The following is a 10,264-nucleotide window of genomic DNA, read 5'->3' on the forward strand; positions in this document are numbered from 1 at the left end:
TGGATATTTATTTTGATTGACATAAAAAGGGGCATGTTTAAAAAACTTAAATATTTATCAAATTATAGAAATGTGATGCTGCAACGCTGAGGTATTATAATGTTGATAAGCAATATTTATCATTTGCATAATATACAGAGTTCTCTATAAGATGTCTGGGGAGTTTTACAATACATAGGATATCAGCGTAAAACATTGTTCTGAAAAGACAGAGCAGAGGTGAAGGGGATTTGGAGACACAATTCATCACAGGGATGAAAAGTTTGACATAGGATTTAGAGTCAATAATACAGTGACAAGTTTGTGTGACAGGTGACAGGTAGTAACTAGGACAGCTATGGGGCCACTTCCTAGAGTATGTAAATATCCAGTCAGTACATTGTACACCTGAAACTCATATAATATTGTATACAAACAAAAATTTAAAGAATAAAGTGAAAAAATAAGAGAAGGGGAGGAAGGAAGGGGATTATGTGGATATATGTAGTAAATACAGAATTGATAACCAAGTCTGTTACTCACAAGAGTCATAAGACATGATGCAGTAATAGAAGTCTATTCAGTTTGGATAGGCTTCCCATAAGGAATCATTCGGAAACATTGTTTTACTGAAGAAAAACAGGAGTTTGCCATTGTTCTGGAACATTGTTTTACTGAAGAAAAACAGGAGTTTGCCATTGTTCTGGAACATGCGGCTGAAGGAGCACCGAGGGCAGCTGTGCCCTGACCCTTATGAGGACAGCTGGTACTGGGAGTTCACTGACAGTTGGGCTTGAAGCTTAGATGAATGGAACAGAAGACCTATCTTCTAATGGGAGGGAGAATCAGAGCATGATAGTAGCACATCACACCCTGAGTTTTAACCATCTATTTGCCATACAACATCATAGCATTTCCTACCCAGAAGCATCCTGAGGAACATGAACTTTAGAACTTCCTTCTTACCAAAGCATCAGCCCCTTGAAATAATACTTCCACGTTCCCTAGGAAATATCTGCAGGAGCACTCAAGCACTGAGGGAGGCTACAGCCACTGGTTCTCTCTGTGAAACGTGCTCTTTGGGGATGCTCTGAATCTCTTCTTCCTCTCTCCAATTCTCCTATAATCACTTAAGTGCCCTGAAGCTTGGGATTAGATATTCTGCTTTGATTTGAGAGGCCTTGGGGATACATAAAGGAACAGAGAATCACAGTTTATGACACTGACATCATGCCTATAGGATAATAGTCTGAAAACTTAAAAAAAAATACATTGGAGAAGATCTGAAAGTGAATTGGACTTTGGGTCATTACCAGCATTTTTCATGTTCTCTCTCCGTGGCAGAGGCGGGGAAGGGAAAGGGTGCTGCTGAAACTACACCCTGTTGGGAGAAATGGTAATATTTGAGCCCTCTCAGATGTCAAGGGAATTAAGTGTAATCCATCTCAAAGTCACAAGAGAATGATTTTCCCTGGGGTGGAAAATGAGTAATTAGGAATGCTTTGTTAGTGATCTTGGTGATGACCTTGATAGGAAGACCATCTGTGGTTAGCCCATCGTTTTCTGGCAGGGAAGATAACCTCACCCGCTGTTTTTAGCGCTCAACAGAACAAAAGAGCTCACTGGGAGTTGTTCTGTAAGCTTTTTGTTTGGATCCAAGGAAATTCTGTCCATCTTGCTGTTTATAGCCCAGAAGGCTATCAGTGGCAACATCTGTGGTCTTATGTCATACCCCCTCTTGCTATGGAGAGAAAAGTCTAACCTAAGCTCTTTTGCTCATGAAATGCTCTCGTGGTTTATGAGTTACAGTAATTCACAGGTTGATCCTAAGACTGACCTTGAAAACAGCTGCACTTACAGCATCTGTGAGAAGACTCCTGTTTTCTTCTCCAGAATCCCTGTTCTCAGACCAGTGTCTTCTTTTCCTCAGATTTGAAGAGATACACACTTCGGAGGTGATAACAAGAGAGAGGGAATGCATCAGACCACAGCGGTGGTCTTGCTTCAGCCATCAGCACCGAGCTGGGATCCTGCAGGGATTTTGGGGGTGTTCCTGTGACAGCTGATTGGCTAAAAGGAAAAAGAAATAAGGCTGGAGAAGTGTCCCCATTGTGTTAACAAGAGGTGGGTGAGAAACTGGTGTGGCAATTTCTCTGTTTAATTAGATGTTTGGCATAAAGTCGGTTGAGGTGCTTTGTATCCTAATCTGTCTTCTTATTGGAGCTCCAGGAGAACTATTTTAGTGATATTGTATGTTTTAAAGCTCTTCTGGTGTTTTGGGGCCAGACTTGGACACCATGACAGCAAAAATGGAATTAGAGAGTTGTGAGTAGAAGAAATTAAAGGGTCTCCCAGAATGCTCCCCTCCCTGGGACATCACACCTAGCTCACTTCCTGCCCTTTGCTCACGCCACAGCCCTGGAGCATGACTGGATGGCAGTTTGGGCCCCAGATCTCACTGGCTGGGCCCAAGATCCCACAATATTTGAATGTGTAATGAAAAGGTAGCCTGGATTTCCAGCTCCAGCTCTAGAGCAGAGAGCAGGTAGATCTCAGTAAGAGTGGAATTAGGAGGACTTGAAGCTATAGTCAGAAAGAAACAAGATAATGTGAGAAAACTGTGTGTGTGTGTGTGTGTGTGTGTGTGTGTGTGTGTGTGTGTGTAGGGGGGTGTCTCTAGAGAAAAAGAGCCCAGAGGATATTATACAGAATTGGCTTACATTGTTATGGAGGCTGAGAGCTAACCATCTGCGGTCAGGAGTCTGGAGCCCAGCAGAGTGAAGGGAAGAGCAATGTCCTGCTCAGAGCCAGGGAGGCAAAGAGAGGGAAATCTTTCGTACTCAGTCTTTGGCTCTACTCAGGCCTTCAAGGGATCAGGTGAGCCCATTCACGCAGAGGCTGGGATAGGAGTGGGCCTTCTGCTTTATTCACTTTACAGGTGCAAATGTTCATCTCACCCAGAAGCACCCTCACAGGCATACGGAGAACAATGTTCAACCGAGCATCTGGGCGTCCGTGGCTCCGTCTAAAATTAGACACACAAAATTAGCAATCATAGAGTGCTCTATTAACAGAGCCCAGAACAGGATGAGATCAAGTGTCTATAGTTTTATCTCCATTGAGTGAATATGTAGGAAAAACAACATTTTGGCTTAAACTTAAAAATTATGTTCTCTAAATGAAAAAAGGGGACGTAACTGAGAGATTAGTTTATTTACTGAAATTCAATAAGTAGCTTTCTACATACAGCTGATTGACATGTTTGGGGTGTGTGTGTGTGTGTGCGTGTGTGCACGTGTACAACTTAGCAGTGATTTTTTATAAATTAAGTTAGCTGGGGCTTTGGAGGATTTGCTTAGGTGAAATTTAAGGGTATGTCTTGATTTTAAAAGAAATATTTTTTTGTCTTGTTAGAAAAGTAGCTTGAAACAAGTTCTATTCATTTCCAAAGGTCAGTATTGACCTTCAAGTTTTTCCTCTGGGTGTGCAGGGAATATGAGTCACAGTTTCCTATTTTTTCCTTAATAGTACAAATCGTGCTTCTTTCCACTTGGGTATTCCAGAAAACAATTGCACTCATCCTGTTGGCAAGTACCTCCTAAACTGTGTCTTGTACTGCTTTTGAGAACATTTCTGAGCAGGCTAATGAAGTTCTTCATCATTAGTGCTCCCTTCTAAGGGCTTGGAAAATAGCACTTGTTAAAGATTTATGATATTGTCAGTGAAAATTTCATCTTAGAGGAGACATATGGGTTCAGCTAACATTAAATCATTCTTTCTAATTGGTCCTATAGATACATATATACCAATCACTACAACATATATACTTCTTTGCTGCATTTCTTAAAAAAAAATAAAATTGTTTTATGAAAAAATGCCTTTTGAAGCACACAGAGAGAAGCTGTAAAATAGCCTAATGTCTCCTCATGGAGTGGAAGTTTCTGGGGACTCAAGTCTCAGATCAGGAGAGGGACCGTGACCTGCATCTCAGAAGCTCTCCTCAAGCTCCCTACCAAAAACCATGCTCCTGTTCTCACCAAGATAACCAATATTCTGAATCCCAGCACAGAGGAGGAATTTTGTCACCTTTGGTACTCTTTACAAATAAAATCATACAGAATGTACTTGGGAACCTGGCTCTTTTGCCAGGTTCTAGAGATTCTTCCCTGTTGTTGCAGCAAACTAATTCCTTCAAATTTAGTGCTACATAATATTATATGAACATGTAACAATGTATCCACTCTTCTGCTGATGTACATTTGCACTGTTCTTGGGTTTGGTTATTATGAATAACTCCATTCTGAGTATTTTTGGACATGCTCCTTATATACATCTGGATCCACTTTTGTTGGCTCTATACACAGGAGAGAACTTTTTGGCTCATGGGGTACAGTTATTTGCAAGTTTAGACATAACATCAATTGGTTTTCAAAGTCACTGTCACAAGTTACATGTCCTCCAGCAGTGTGACTCTCATGATGACTCCACAGCCTTACCAATAATGGGCATTGTTTTCCTATCTTTGTTCTTTGTTTGTTTGTTATTATTATTTTTTTCTAAAGATTTTATTTATTTATTTGACAGAAATCACAAGCAGGCAGAGAGGCAGGCAGAGAGAGAGGAGGAAGCAGGCTCCCCGCTGAGCAGAGAGCCTGATATGGGACTTGATCCCAGGACCCTGAGGTCAGGCAGAGGCTTTAACCCACTGAGCCACCTAGGTACCCCTGTTTGTTATTATTTGTTTGGGGAGTTTAACCCTTTCTGTGGTTGGGTAACAATCTCTCCCTAGCGTTATTTGCATTTCCCTGGTGGTTAATGAGTTCAAACATCATTTCAGGAGTCTAATGGCCATGTGAGAGGAAATGCAAGCAGGACATGGGGCGGAAAAGTGGGGGGAGGGGGACAGTGTTCGGAGAGGTCCACAGATCAGTGTGCTCTGTCTGTGTTCAGCAGTCTCACCAGGAAGGACTGGGCCGGAAGAACACCCGGCCTTTGTCACCTCCTTGCTGTCTTTTCCAGTGTTCACTATGGGTTATGCTTACTCCTAAACTCAAAGCGTTTTGATCCACTCAATGAGTCTCAGAATTCAGTCATCAGAAACAGCCAACAATAACTATTTTGAAGTACCAAATGGGAATTACAGTTGATAGATTATTTGGGAAAACCTGTATGCCATAGGACAGTTCTTGGCAGCCCAGTCTCAGGAATACCCTGGTTATGCTTCCAAGTGAACGACTGGACATGTTTGCAATGAGGTATTGGTTTTGTCCAAGAAAGAACTGAGCTATTTCCATGGGATGGTTCATCACGGTGGTGTTGAATTGCTCGGGACCATTCATGACAGAATGCATCTTCTGAATAAGGCTTGTACCTCTTCCTTCTTCTCCATTTTGATAACAGTCCTGGACAAGCAACACTCTGGTCTAGCTTTAGAGAGTGTCCACAACCCTCCTACGAATACATGTTTACTTCACCTACCAGTTCATTAATTAGGGATCACATCCTTTGTTCAAAACTTGATTTTTCCAGAACCATGTCTGAGTAAAGTTGAACACATTAAACTGTTGATTTTATTACAATTAATGATAACTTTTTATTAACATAAATTATTAAATGTATTAAATTAACAATAATATGTAAACTTTCCTATTGATTTAGCAGAACTGACCTTTCCAAGACAGGAAAAAACACATCTTTCAAATAATTCTCTTGATGATAATATTAATTTTCATTACATACACCTGACTGATAGCCTTCAATATTTTAAATTGCCTATTAAATATGTCCCCAAAATCAAATGAACCATAAATAACTCTGCAATTTAAATTAATTGATAATCTGTGATATGTGTTTTTTATTTCATCTAGGTCTTTGGGTTTGATTGAGAAGATTTTAAAGCAGCATTTCTGTTAGATATTTATGTTACCATTTTAATCTTGTAGATTCAGAACCAATTCATTTTCATGTGAGACTAATTTAAACTTAATGAAAACCAGACTGTGCTCTATTCTGTGGTTATTACAGATTCCACTCACTGGTACATATTCTTCAGCACAGATTTTTTTTTCTTTTCTGTTTTTATGCTTTAAATTTATAATTGGTTTCTAAACTTTACAACAGTTTTTCCTATTTGAAAATAACCTGTAGAAGCCTAAAATAGCAAGTTTATTTTTGCCTTTTCTTTCACCCCAAATATTTTATTACTGCAAAACCAGAAATTCCTATTAGTTAAGGGTATCATTATTTATGTTTTTCTTTCTTCCTCCTATAATGTGAGTTCCACAGCAGCACAGAAGATAATATTTGTCAAATGGTAAATTTATACTAATAGAGCTCAAATAAGTTTTTTTTTAAATCCATAATGATATTTCTTTCCTTCCTCCATTTCCCCTACTTTTCCCTCCTGCTTTGCTCCGTGTGCTCAGGAAGGATGCATCTTGTTGCCCTTCTGTCCTGAGATCAACTGGCCTTTTAATGCACTGTTGAATTCAGTGTCCTGATGTTATGTTAAAGATTTGTGCATACTACATTCATCAGAGGTAGTGACCTGTGATTTTATTTTCTTGTGGCATCCTTCTGTGGTTCTGATATCGGGGGAAGGCAGGCCTTGCCTTGTGAAATGAGTTCATTCAATCTTCTTCTTCTTCTTTTTTTTAAATAATCAGCGTGTCCAACTTTTCCCTCTCGTTGTGAGTAAGCCTCGGTGGGTGCATGTGAGTCATATTGATCCACTTCTTCCAGACCATCCAGTGTGCTGGGGCATCCTAGTAAACCCTTAGGATCTATTATTATAGAACTGTAATAGTCAGGACAGTGGAACAGTGACATAAGGGTAAAGAAATAGAAGAGAAGGGATGTCCAGACAGACTCACATATATACGGCTAATTGATTTTAAAGGCATCGGGTCATTTGAAAGCAAAAATACGACAATATGAAGAAAACATATTTGTCTTTTCTATTTTATTTAAATAAAGATAATCTCTTCTTAATATATATACATATATATTTGTCAAAAACATCAATCTGTTTATAATTAAAATCTGCTGAGTTTATTTCATGTGAATTATGTGCCAATAAAGTTAATAAACATATGTTATATAGAAAACAGAAAAAGAGAGAAAAAACCCTACCATTCTGAGATTATTTTAGTTGACTAATTTTGGCATATTTTTCTGCATAAATCTAAATGGTGAATATTTATTACTTTCCCACTTTTAAAAAGTTGTTAAAAATGTGAATGGTTTTCAGGTAAATTTCCGGGTGTTGTAGATTATGAGGTCGTGTTTTCAGCGGCTGAGCATGAGTACTCCACATCTTCTTTCTCAGCCAGACGTGCGGACATGCCATGTGTATTTTCATCCACCTTCTTGGGGAGAAATAGAATAAGTGGCCCGAAGAAGAGGAGTATTGTTTCCTTTTTATACCTTTGCATCCTGCCTTATGTCTCTGAAGCCAAAGAACAACAATAAGAAGAAAAACCCACTGACCCCTGAACATATTCACACCAACTCTCTGCTGTGAATGTAAGAAGTCGGCCTCACTGTGGTTGCCATAACTTCAGTCTTTCCATCACAAGTGTTTCCAAAGATGCTCACCTGTTTCTCATGCATCAGCATTTTCATGTTCACCCCCTCCCCCCAAATTCTTGCTGTCTTTCCCTGGTCTTTGGATTCATTCCTCTTGGGAGAAGGAATGCCCCTGGGGCCAGCAGGGGCGGGGGGGTTAGGGAGGATGACAGGTTCTACTAATGTTAAAGATGTTTTCTTCACACTTAGGAGGAAAAACATGCTCCACACACTCCTGGTTTGCTGACGGGAGACCCGCAGGAATTACTCCTCTATCAGCTTGGCTGAGATGACAACAGTAAGAACAAAAACCCTTGGGTTCTGACTTGATTTACCCTGAAGATAAATTCATGACCTATCATTTGTCTTTTGAGAGAGGTTATATAAAATTTAGACGGATGAAAATTAACATACAAGAGAATAGAGACGTCAAAGGACACAAGTGTGAGTTATGAATACAAGTCAGCTTTGTGCTGGCAAAGATCACAAGCACAATGTCAAACCTCACAAGGCATGCAGGAGGGTTTGAAACCTGGTACCAAACTGCCTCCTTTAACTTTCATTCAAGAATTGTCCGTAAAAAGCATCTGTGTTTAAAAAATTTTTTTAAAGATTTTATTTATTTATTTGACAGAGAGAGACCAAGCAGGCAGAGAGGCAGGCAGAGGGAGACAGAGGAGGAAGTAGGGTCTCTGCTGAGCAGAGAGCCCTATGTGGAACTCGATCCCAGGACTCTGGGATCATGACCTGATCCGAAGGCAGAGACTTTAACCCACTGAGCCACCCAGGCACCCCTGTGTTTTTGAATTTTACAGACTGCCTACATAGACTTCGCCTGTGCTTAACTTTGGGGAAACATCTTCAGCGTGCGGGTATAACATTTGTTACAAGGCTGTTTATTTCTGCTCCGTGTTCTGTGTTTCTGACCTGGTGGTTTTGCTTAGGGGAACTGCAATTGCAGTAACACGGCTGGTGATGTCAAAGAAAGGATTTAGACTTGCTTAAAAAATGGGCTGTGCGTGATGGATTTTCTAGGTTGGTAAGAAAAGCAGCAGGAGTCTATCACATAATAACAAACTTAGTGCTTTAGAATAAGACAAACACGATGCCTAATTTACCAATGCTATGATAAAAAATGTATTTTACTCAATCAGATTTTGCAACATTATATTTTCAATGGATATACTTTCAGAATAGGGAACATATAGTACATACAATTCCTTTTTTTTTTTTTTAAGCAAAGTATTCTCTTTTGAAAAATACATTTCATTCTTAAAAATTTCTGATAAACATATGTACTGCTAAAGTCTTTTATGCATATTTGTATGTTCTCTAACTCAGAGCTAACTAGCTTTTTTAGGCAGTGAAACTGCAGGAAATTTTTTTTTAAGATTTTACTTATTTATTTGAGAGAGAGAGAGGGAGACAGCATCTGAGGCAGACTCTGCACCAAGCACAGAGTCCAATGAGGGGCTCACTCCCACAGCTGTGGGGTCATGACCTGAGCTGAAACCTAGAGTCGATGCTTAATTCTCTGAACCACCCAGATGCCCTGAAAGTGCAGGAAATTATACTGGGAATGAATTCCCCATTCATGCTACAATTTTTGTGTCTCACTTGACCCCTTGACCAGCGTTCCTGTCTCACAGATCTTTCTCTTAGTTTTTTGGGTCTAATTTTTTACATATTTGCAAGTTTTCTGTCTTATCTCACGGAACAGTGCCAAAACACAAGGGGAACTATTTCAAAGTCATAAAATGGTGGGAAACAGTTCTATCAACCAGGATTTTAAAGATTTTATTTATTTATTTGACAGGCAGAGATCACAAGTAGGCAGAGAGGCAGGCAGAGAGAGAGAGGAGGAAGCAGGCTCCCTGCTCAATCCCAGGACCCTGGGATCATGGCCTGAGCTGAAGGCAGAGGCCTTAACCCACTGAGCCACCCAGGCACCCCTCAACCAGGATTTTAAACTCTAGTTAACTTCAGTTATAATATTCATGAAAATGTTAATGACTATTAAATGCCTTAGTGTTGCTTAATTAATTTTTTTTCTGAATGTAAGTCACAATCTTACTCAAGATAATTAAATTATGGGATGAATTACAGTTTGTAACTATGTGTTCCATAACAGTCACAAAAGAATTAGGACCTTTAACTTACTCAATGATAAGTCACAGTTATTCAGAAATACACAAAGTATGTAATAAGCTAATGAAGGCTTGGAAAGCAATTGTTCACAGTGGTATGAGGGCTAGACAGGAAATAATGTGCTGCAAGTTTTGGGTCTTACAAGGAAAGTTGAAGGTCAGTGTGTGGTAAATCAAGTAATGATCCCTGAAGATACTCACTTCATAATTCCCAAAATCTGTGACAGGGAACTAAGGCAACTGGTGGAATGAAGGCTGCTAATCTGCTGGCCTTAAGATAGAGAGATGATCCTGGGCTTTCTGGGTGGGCCCAGTATAATCACAAAGGTCTTTCATGTGCATGAAGGAGGCAGAAAGGTGGGGGGGAGTGGAATTTGAGGACTTGTCTTTCTGCAGCCGGCTTTGAATATAAAAGGGGGCTTCCACATGCTGATAAAGATAAAGAAAAGCATCATACCCTTGAATCTCAAAAAAAAAAAAAAAAAAAAAAAACCAGCCCTGCTGACACCTTGATTATAGCCCAGAGAGACCCATGCTGGATTTCTGCTTTAAGGAACTGGACGATAAGAAGA

Source organism: Mustela nivalis (genome assembly GCF_964662115.1).
Source record: "Mustela nivalis genome assembly, chromosome: 2".
NCBI lineage: Eukaryota > Metazoa > Chordata > Mammalia > Carnivora > Mustelidae > Mustela > Mustela nivalis.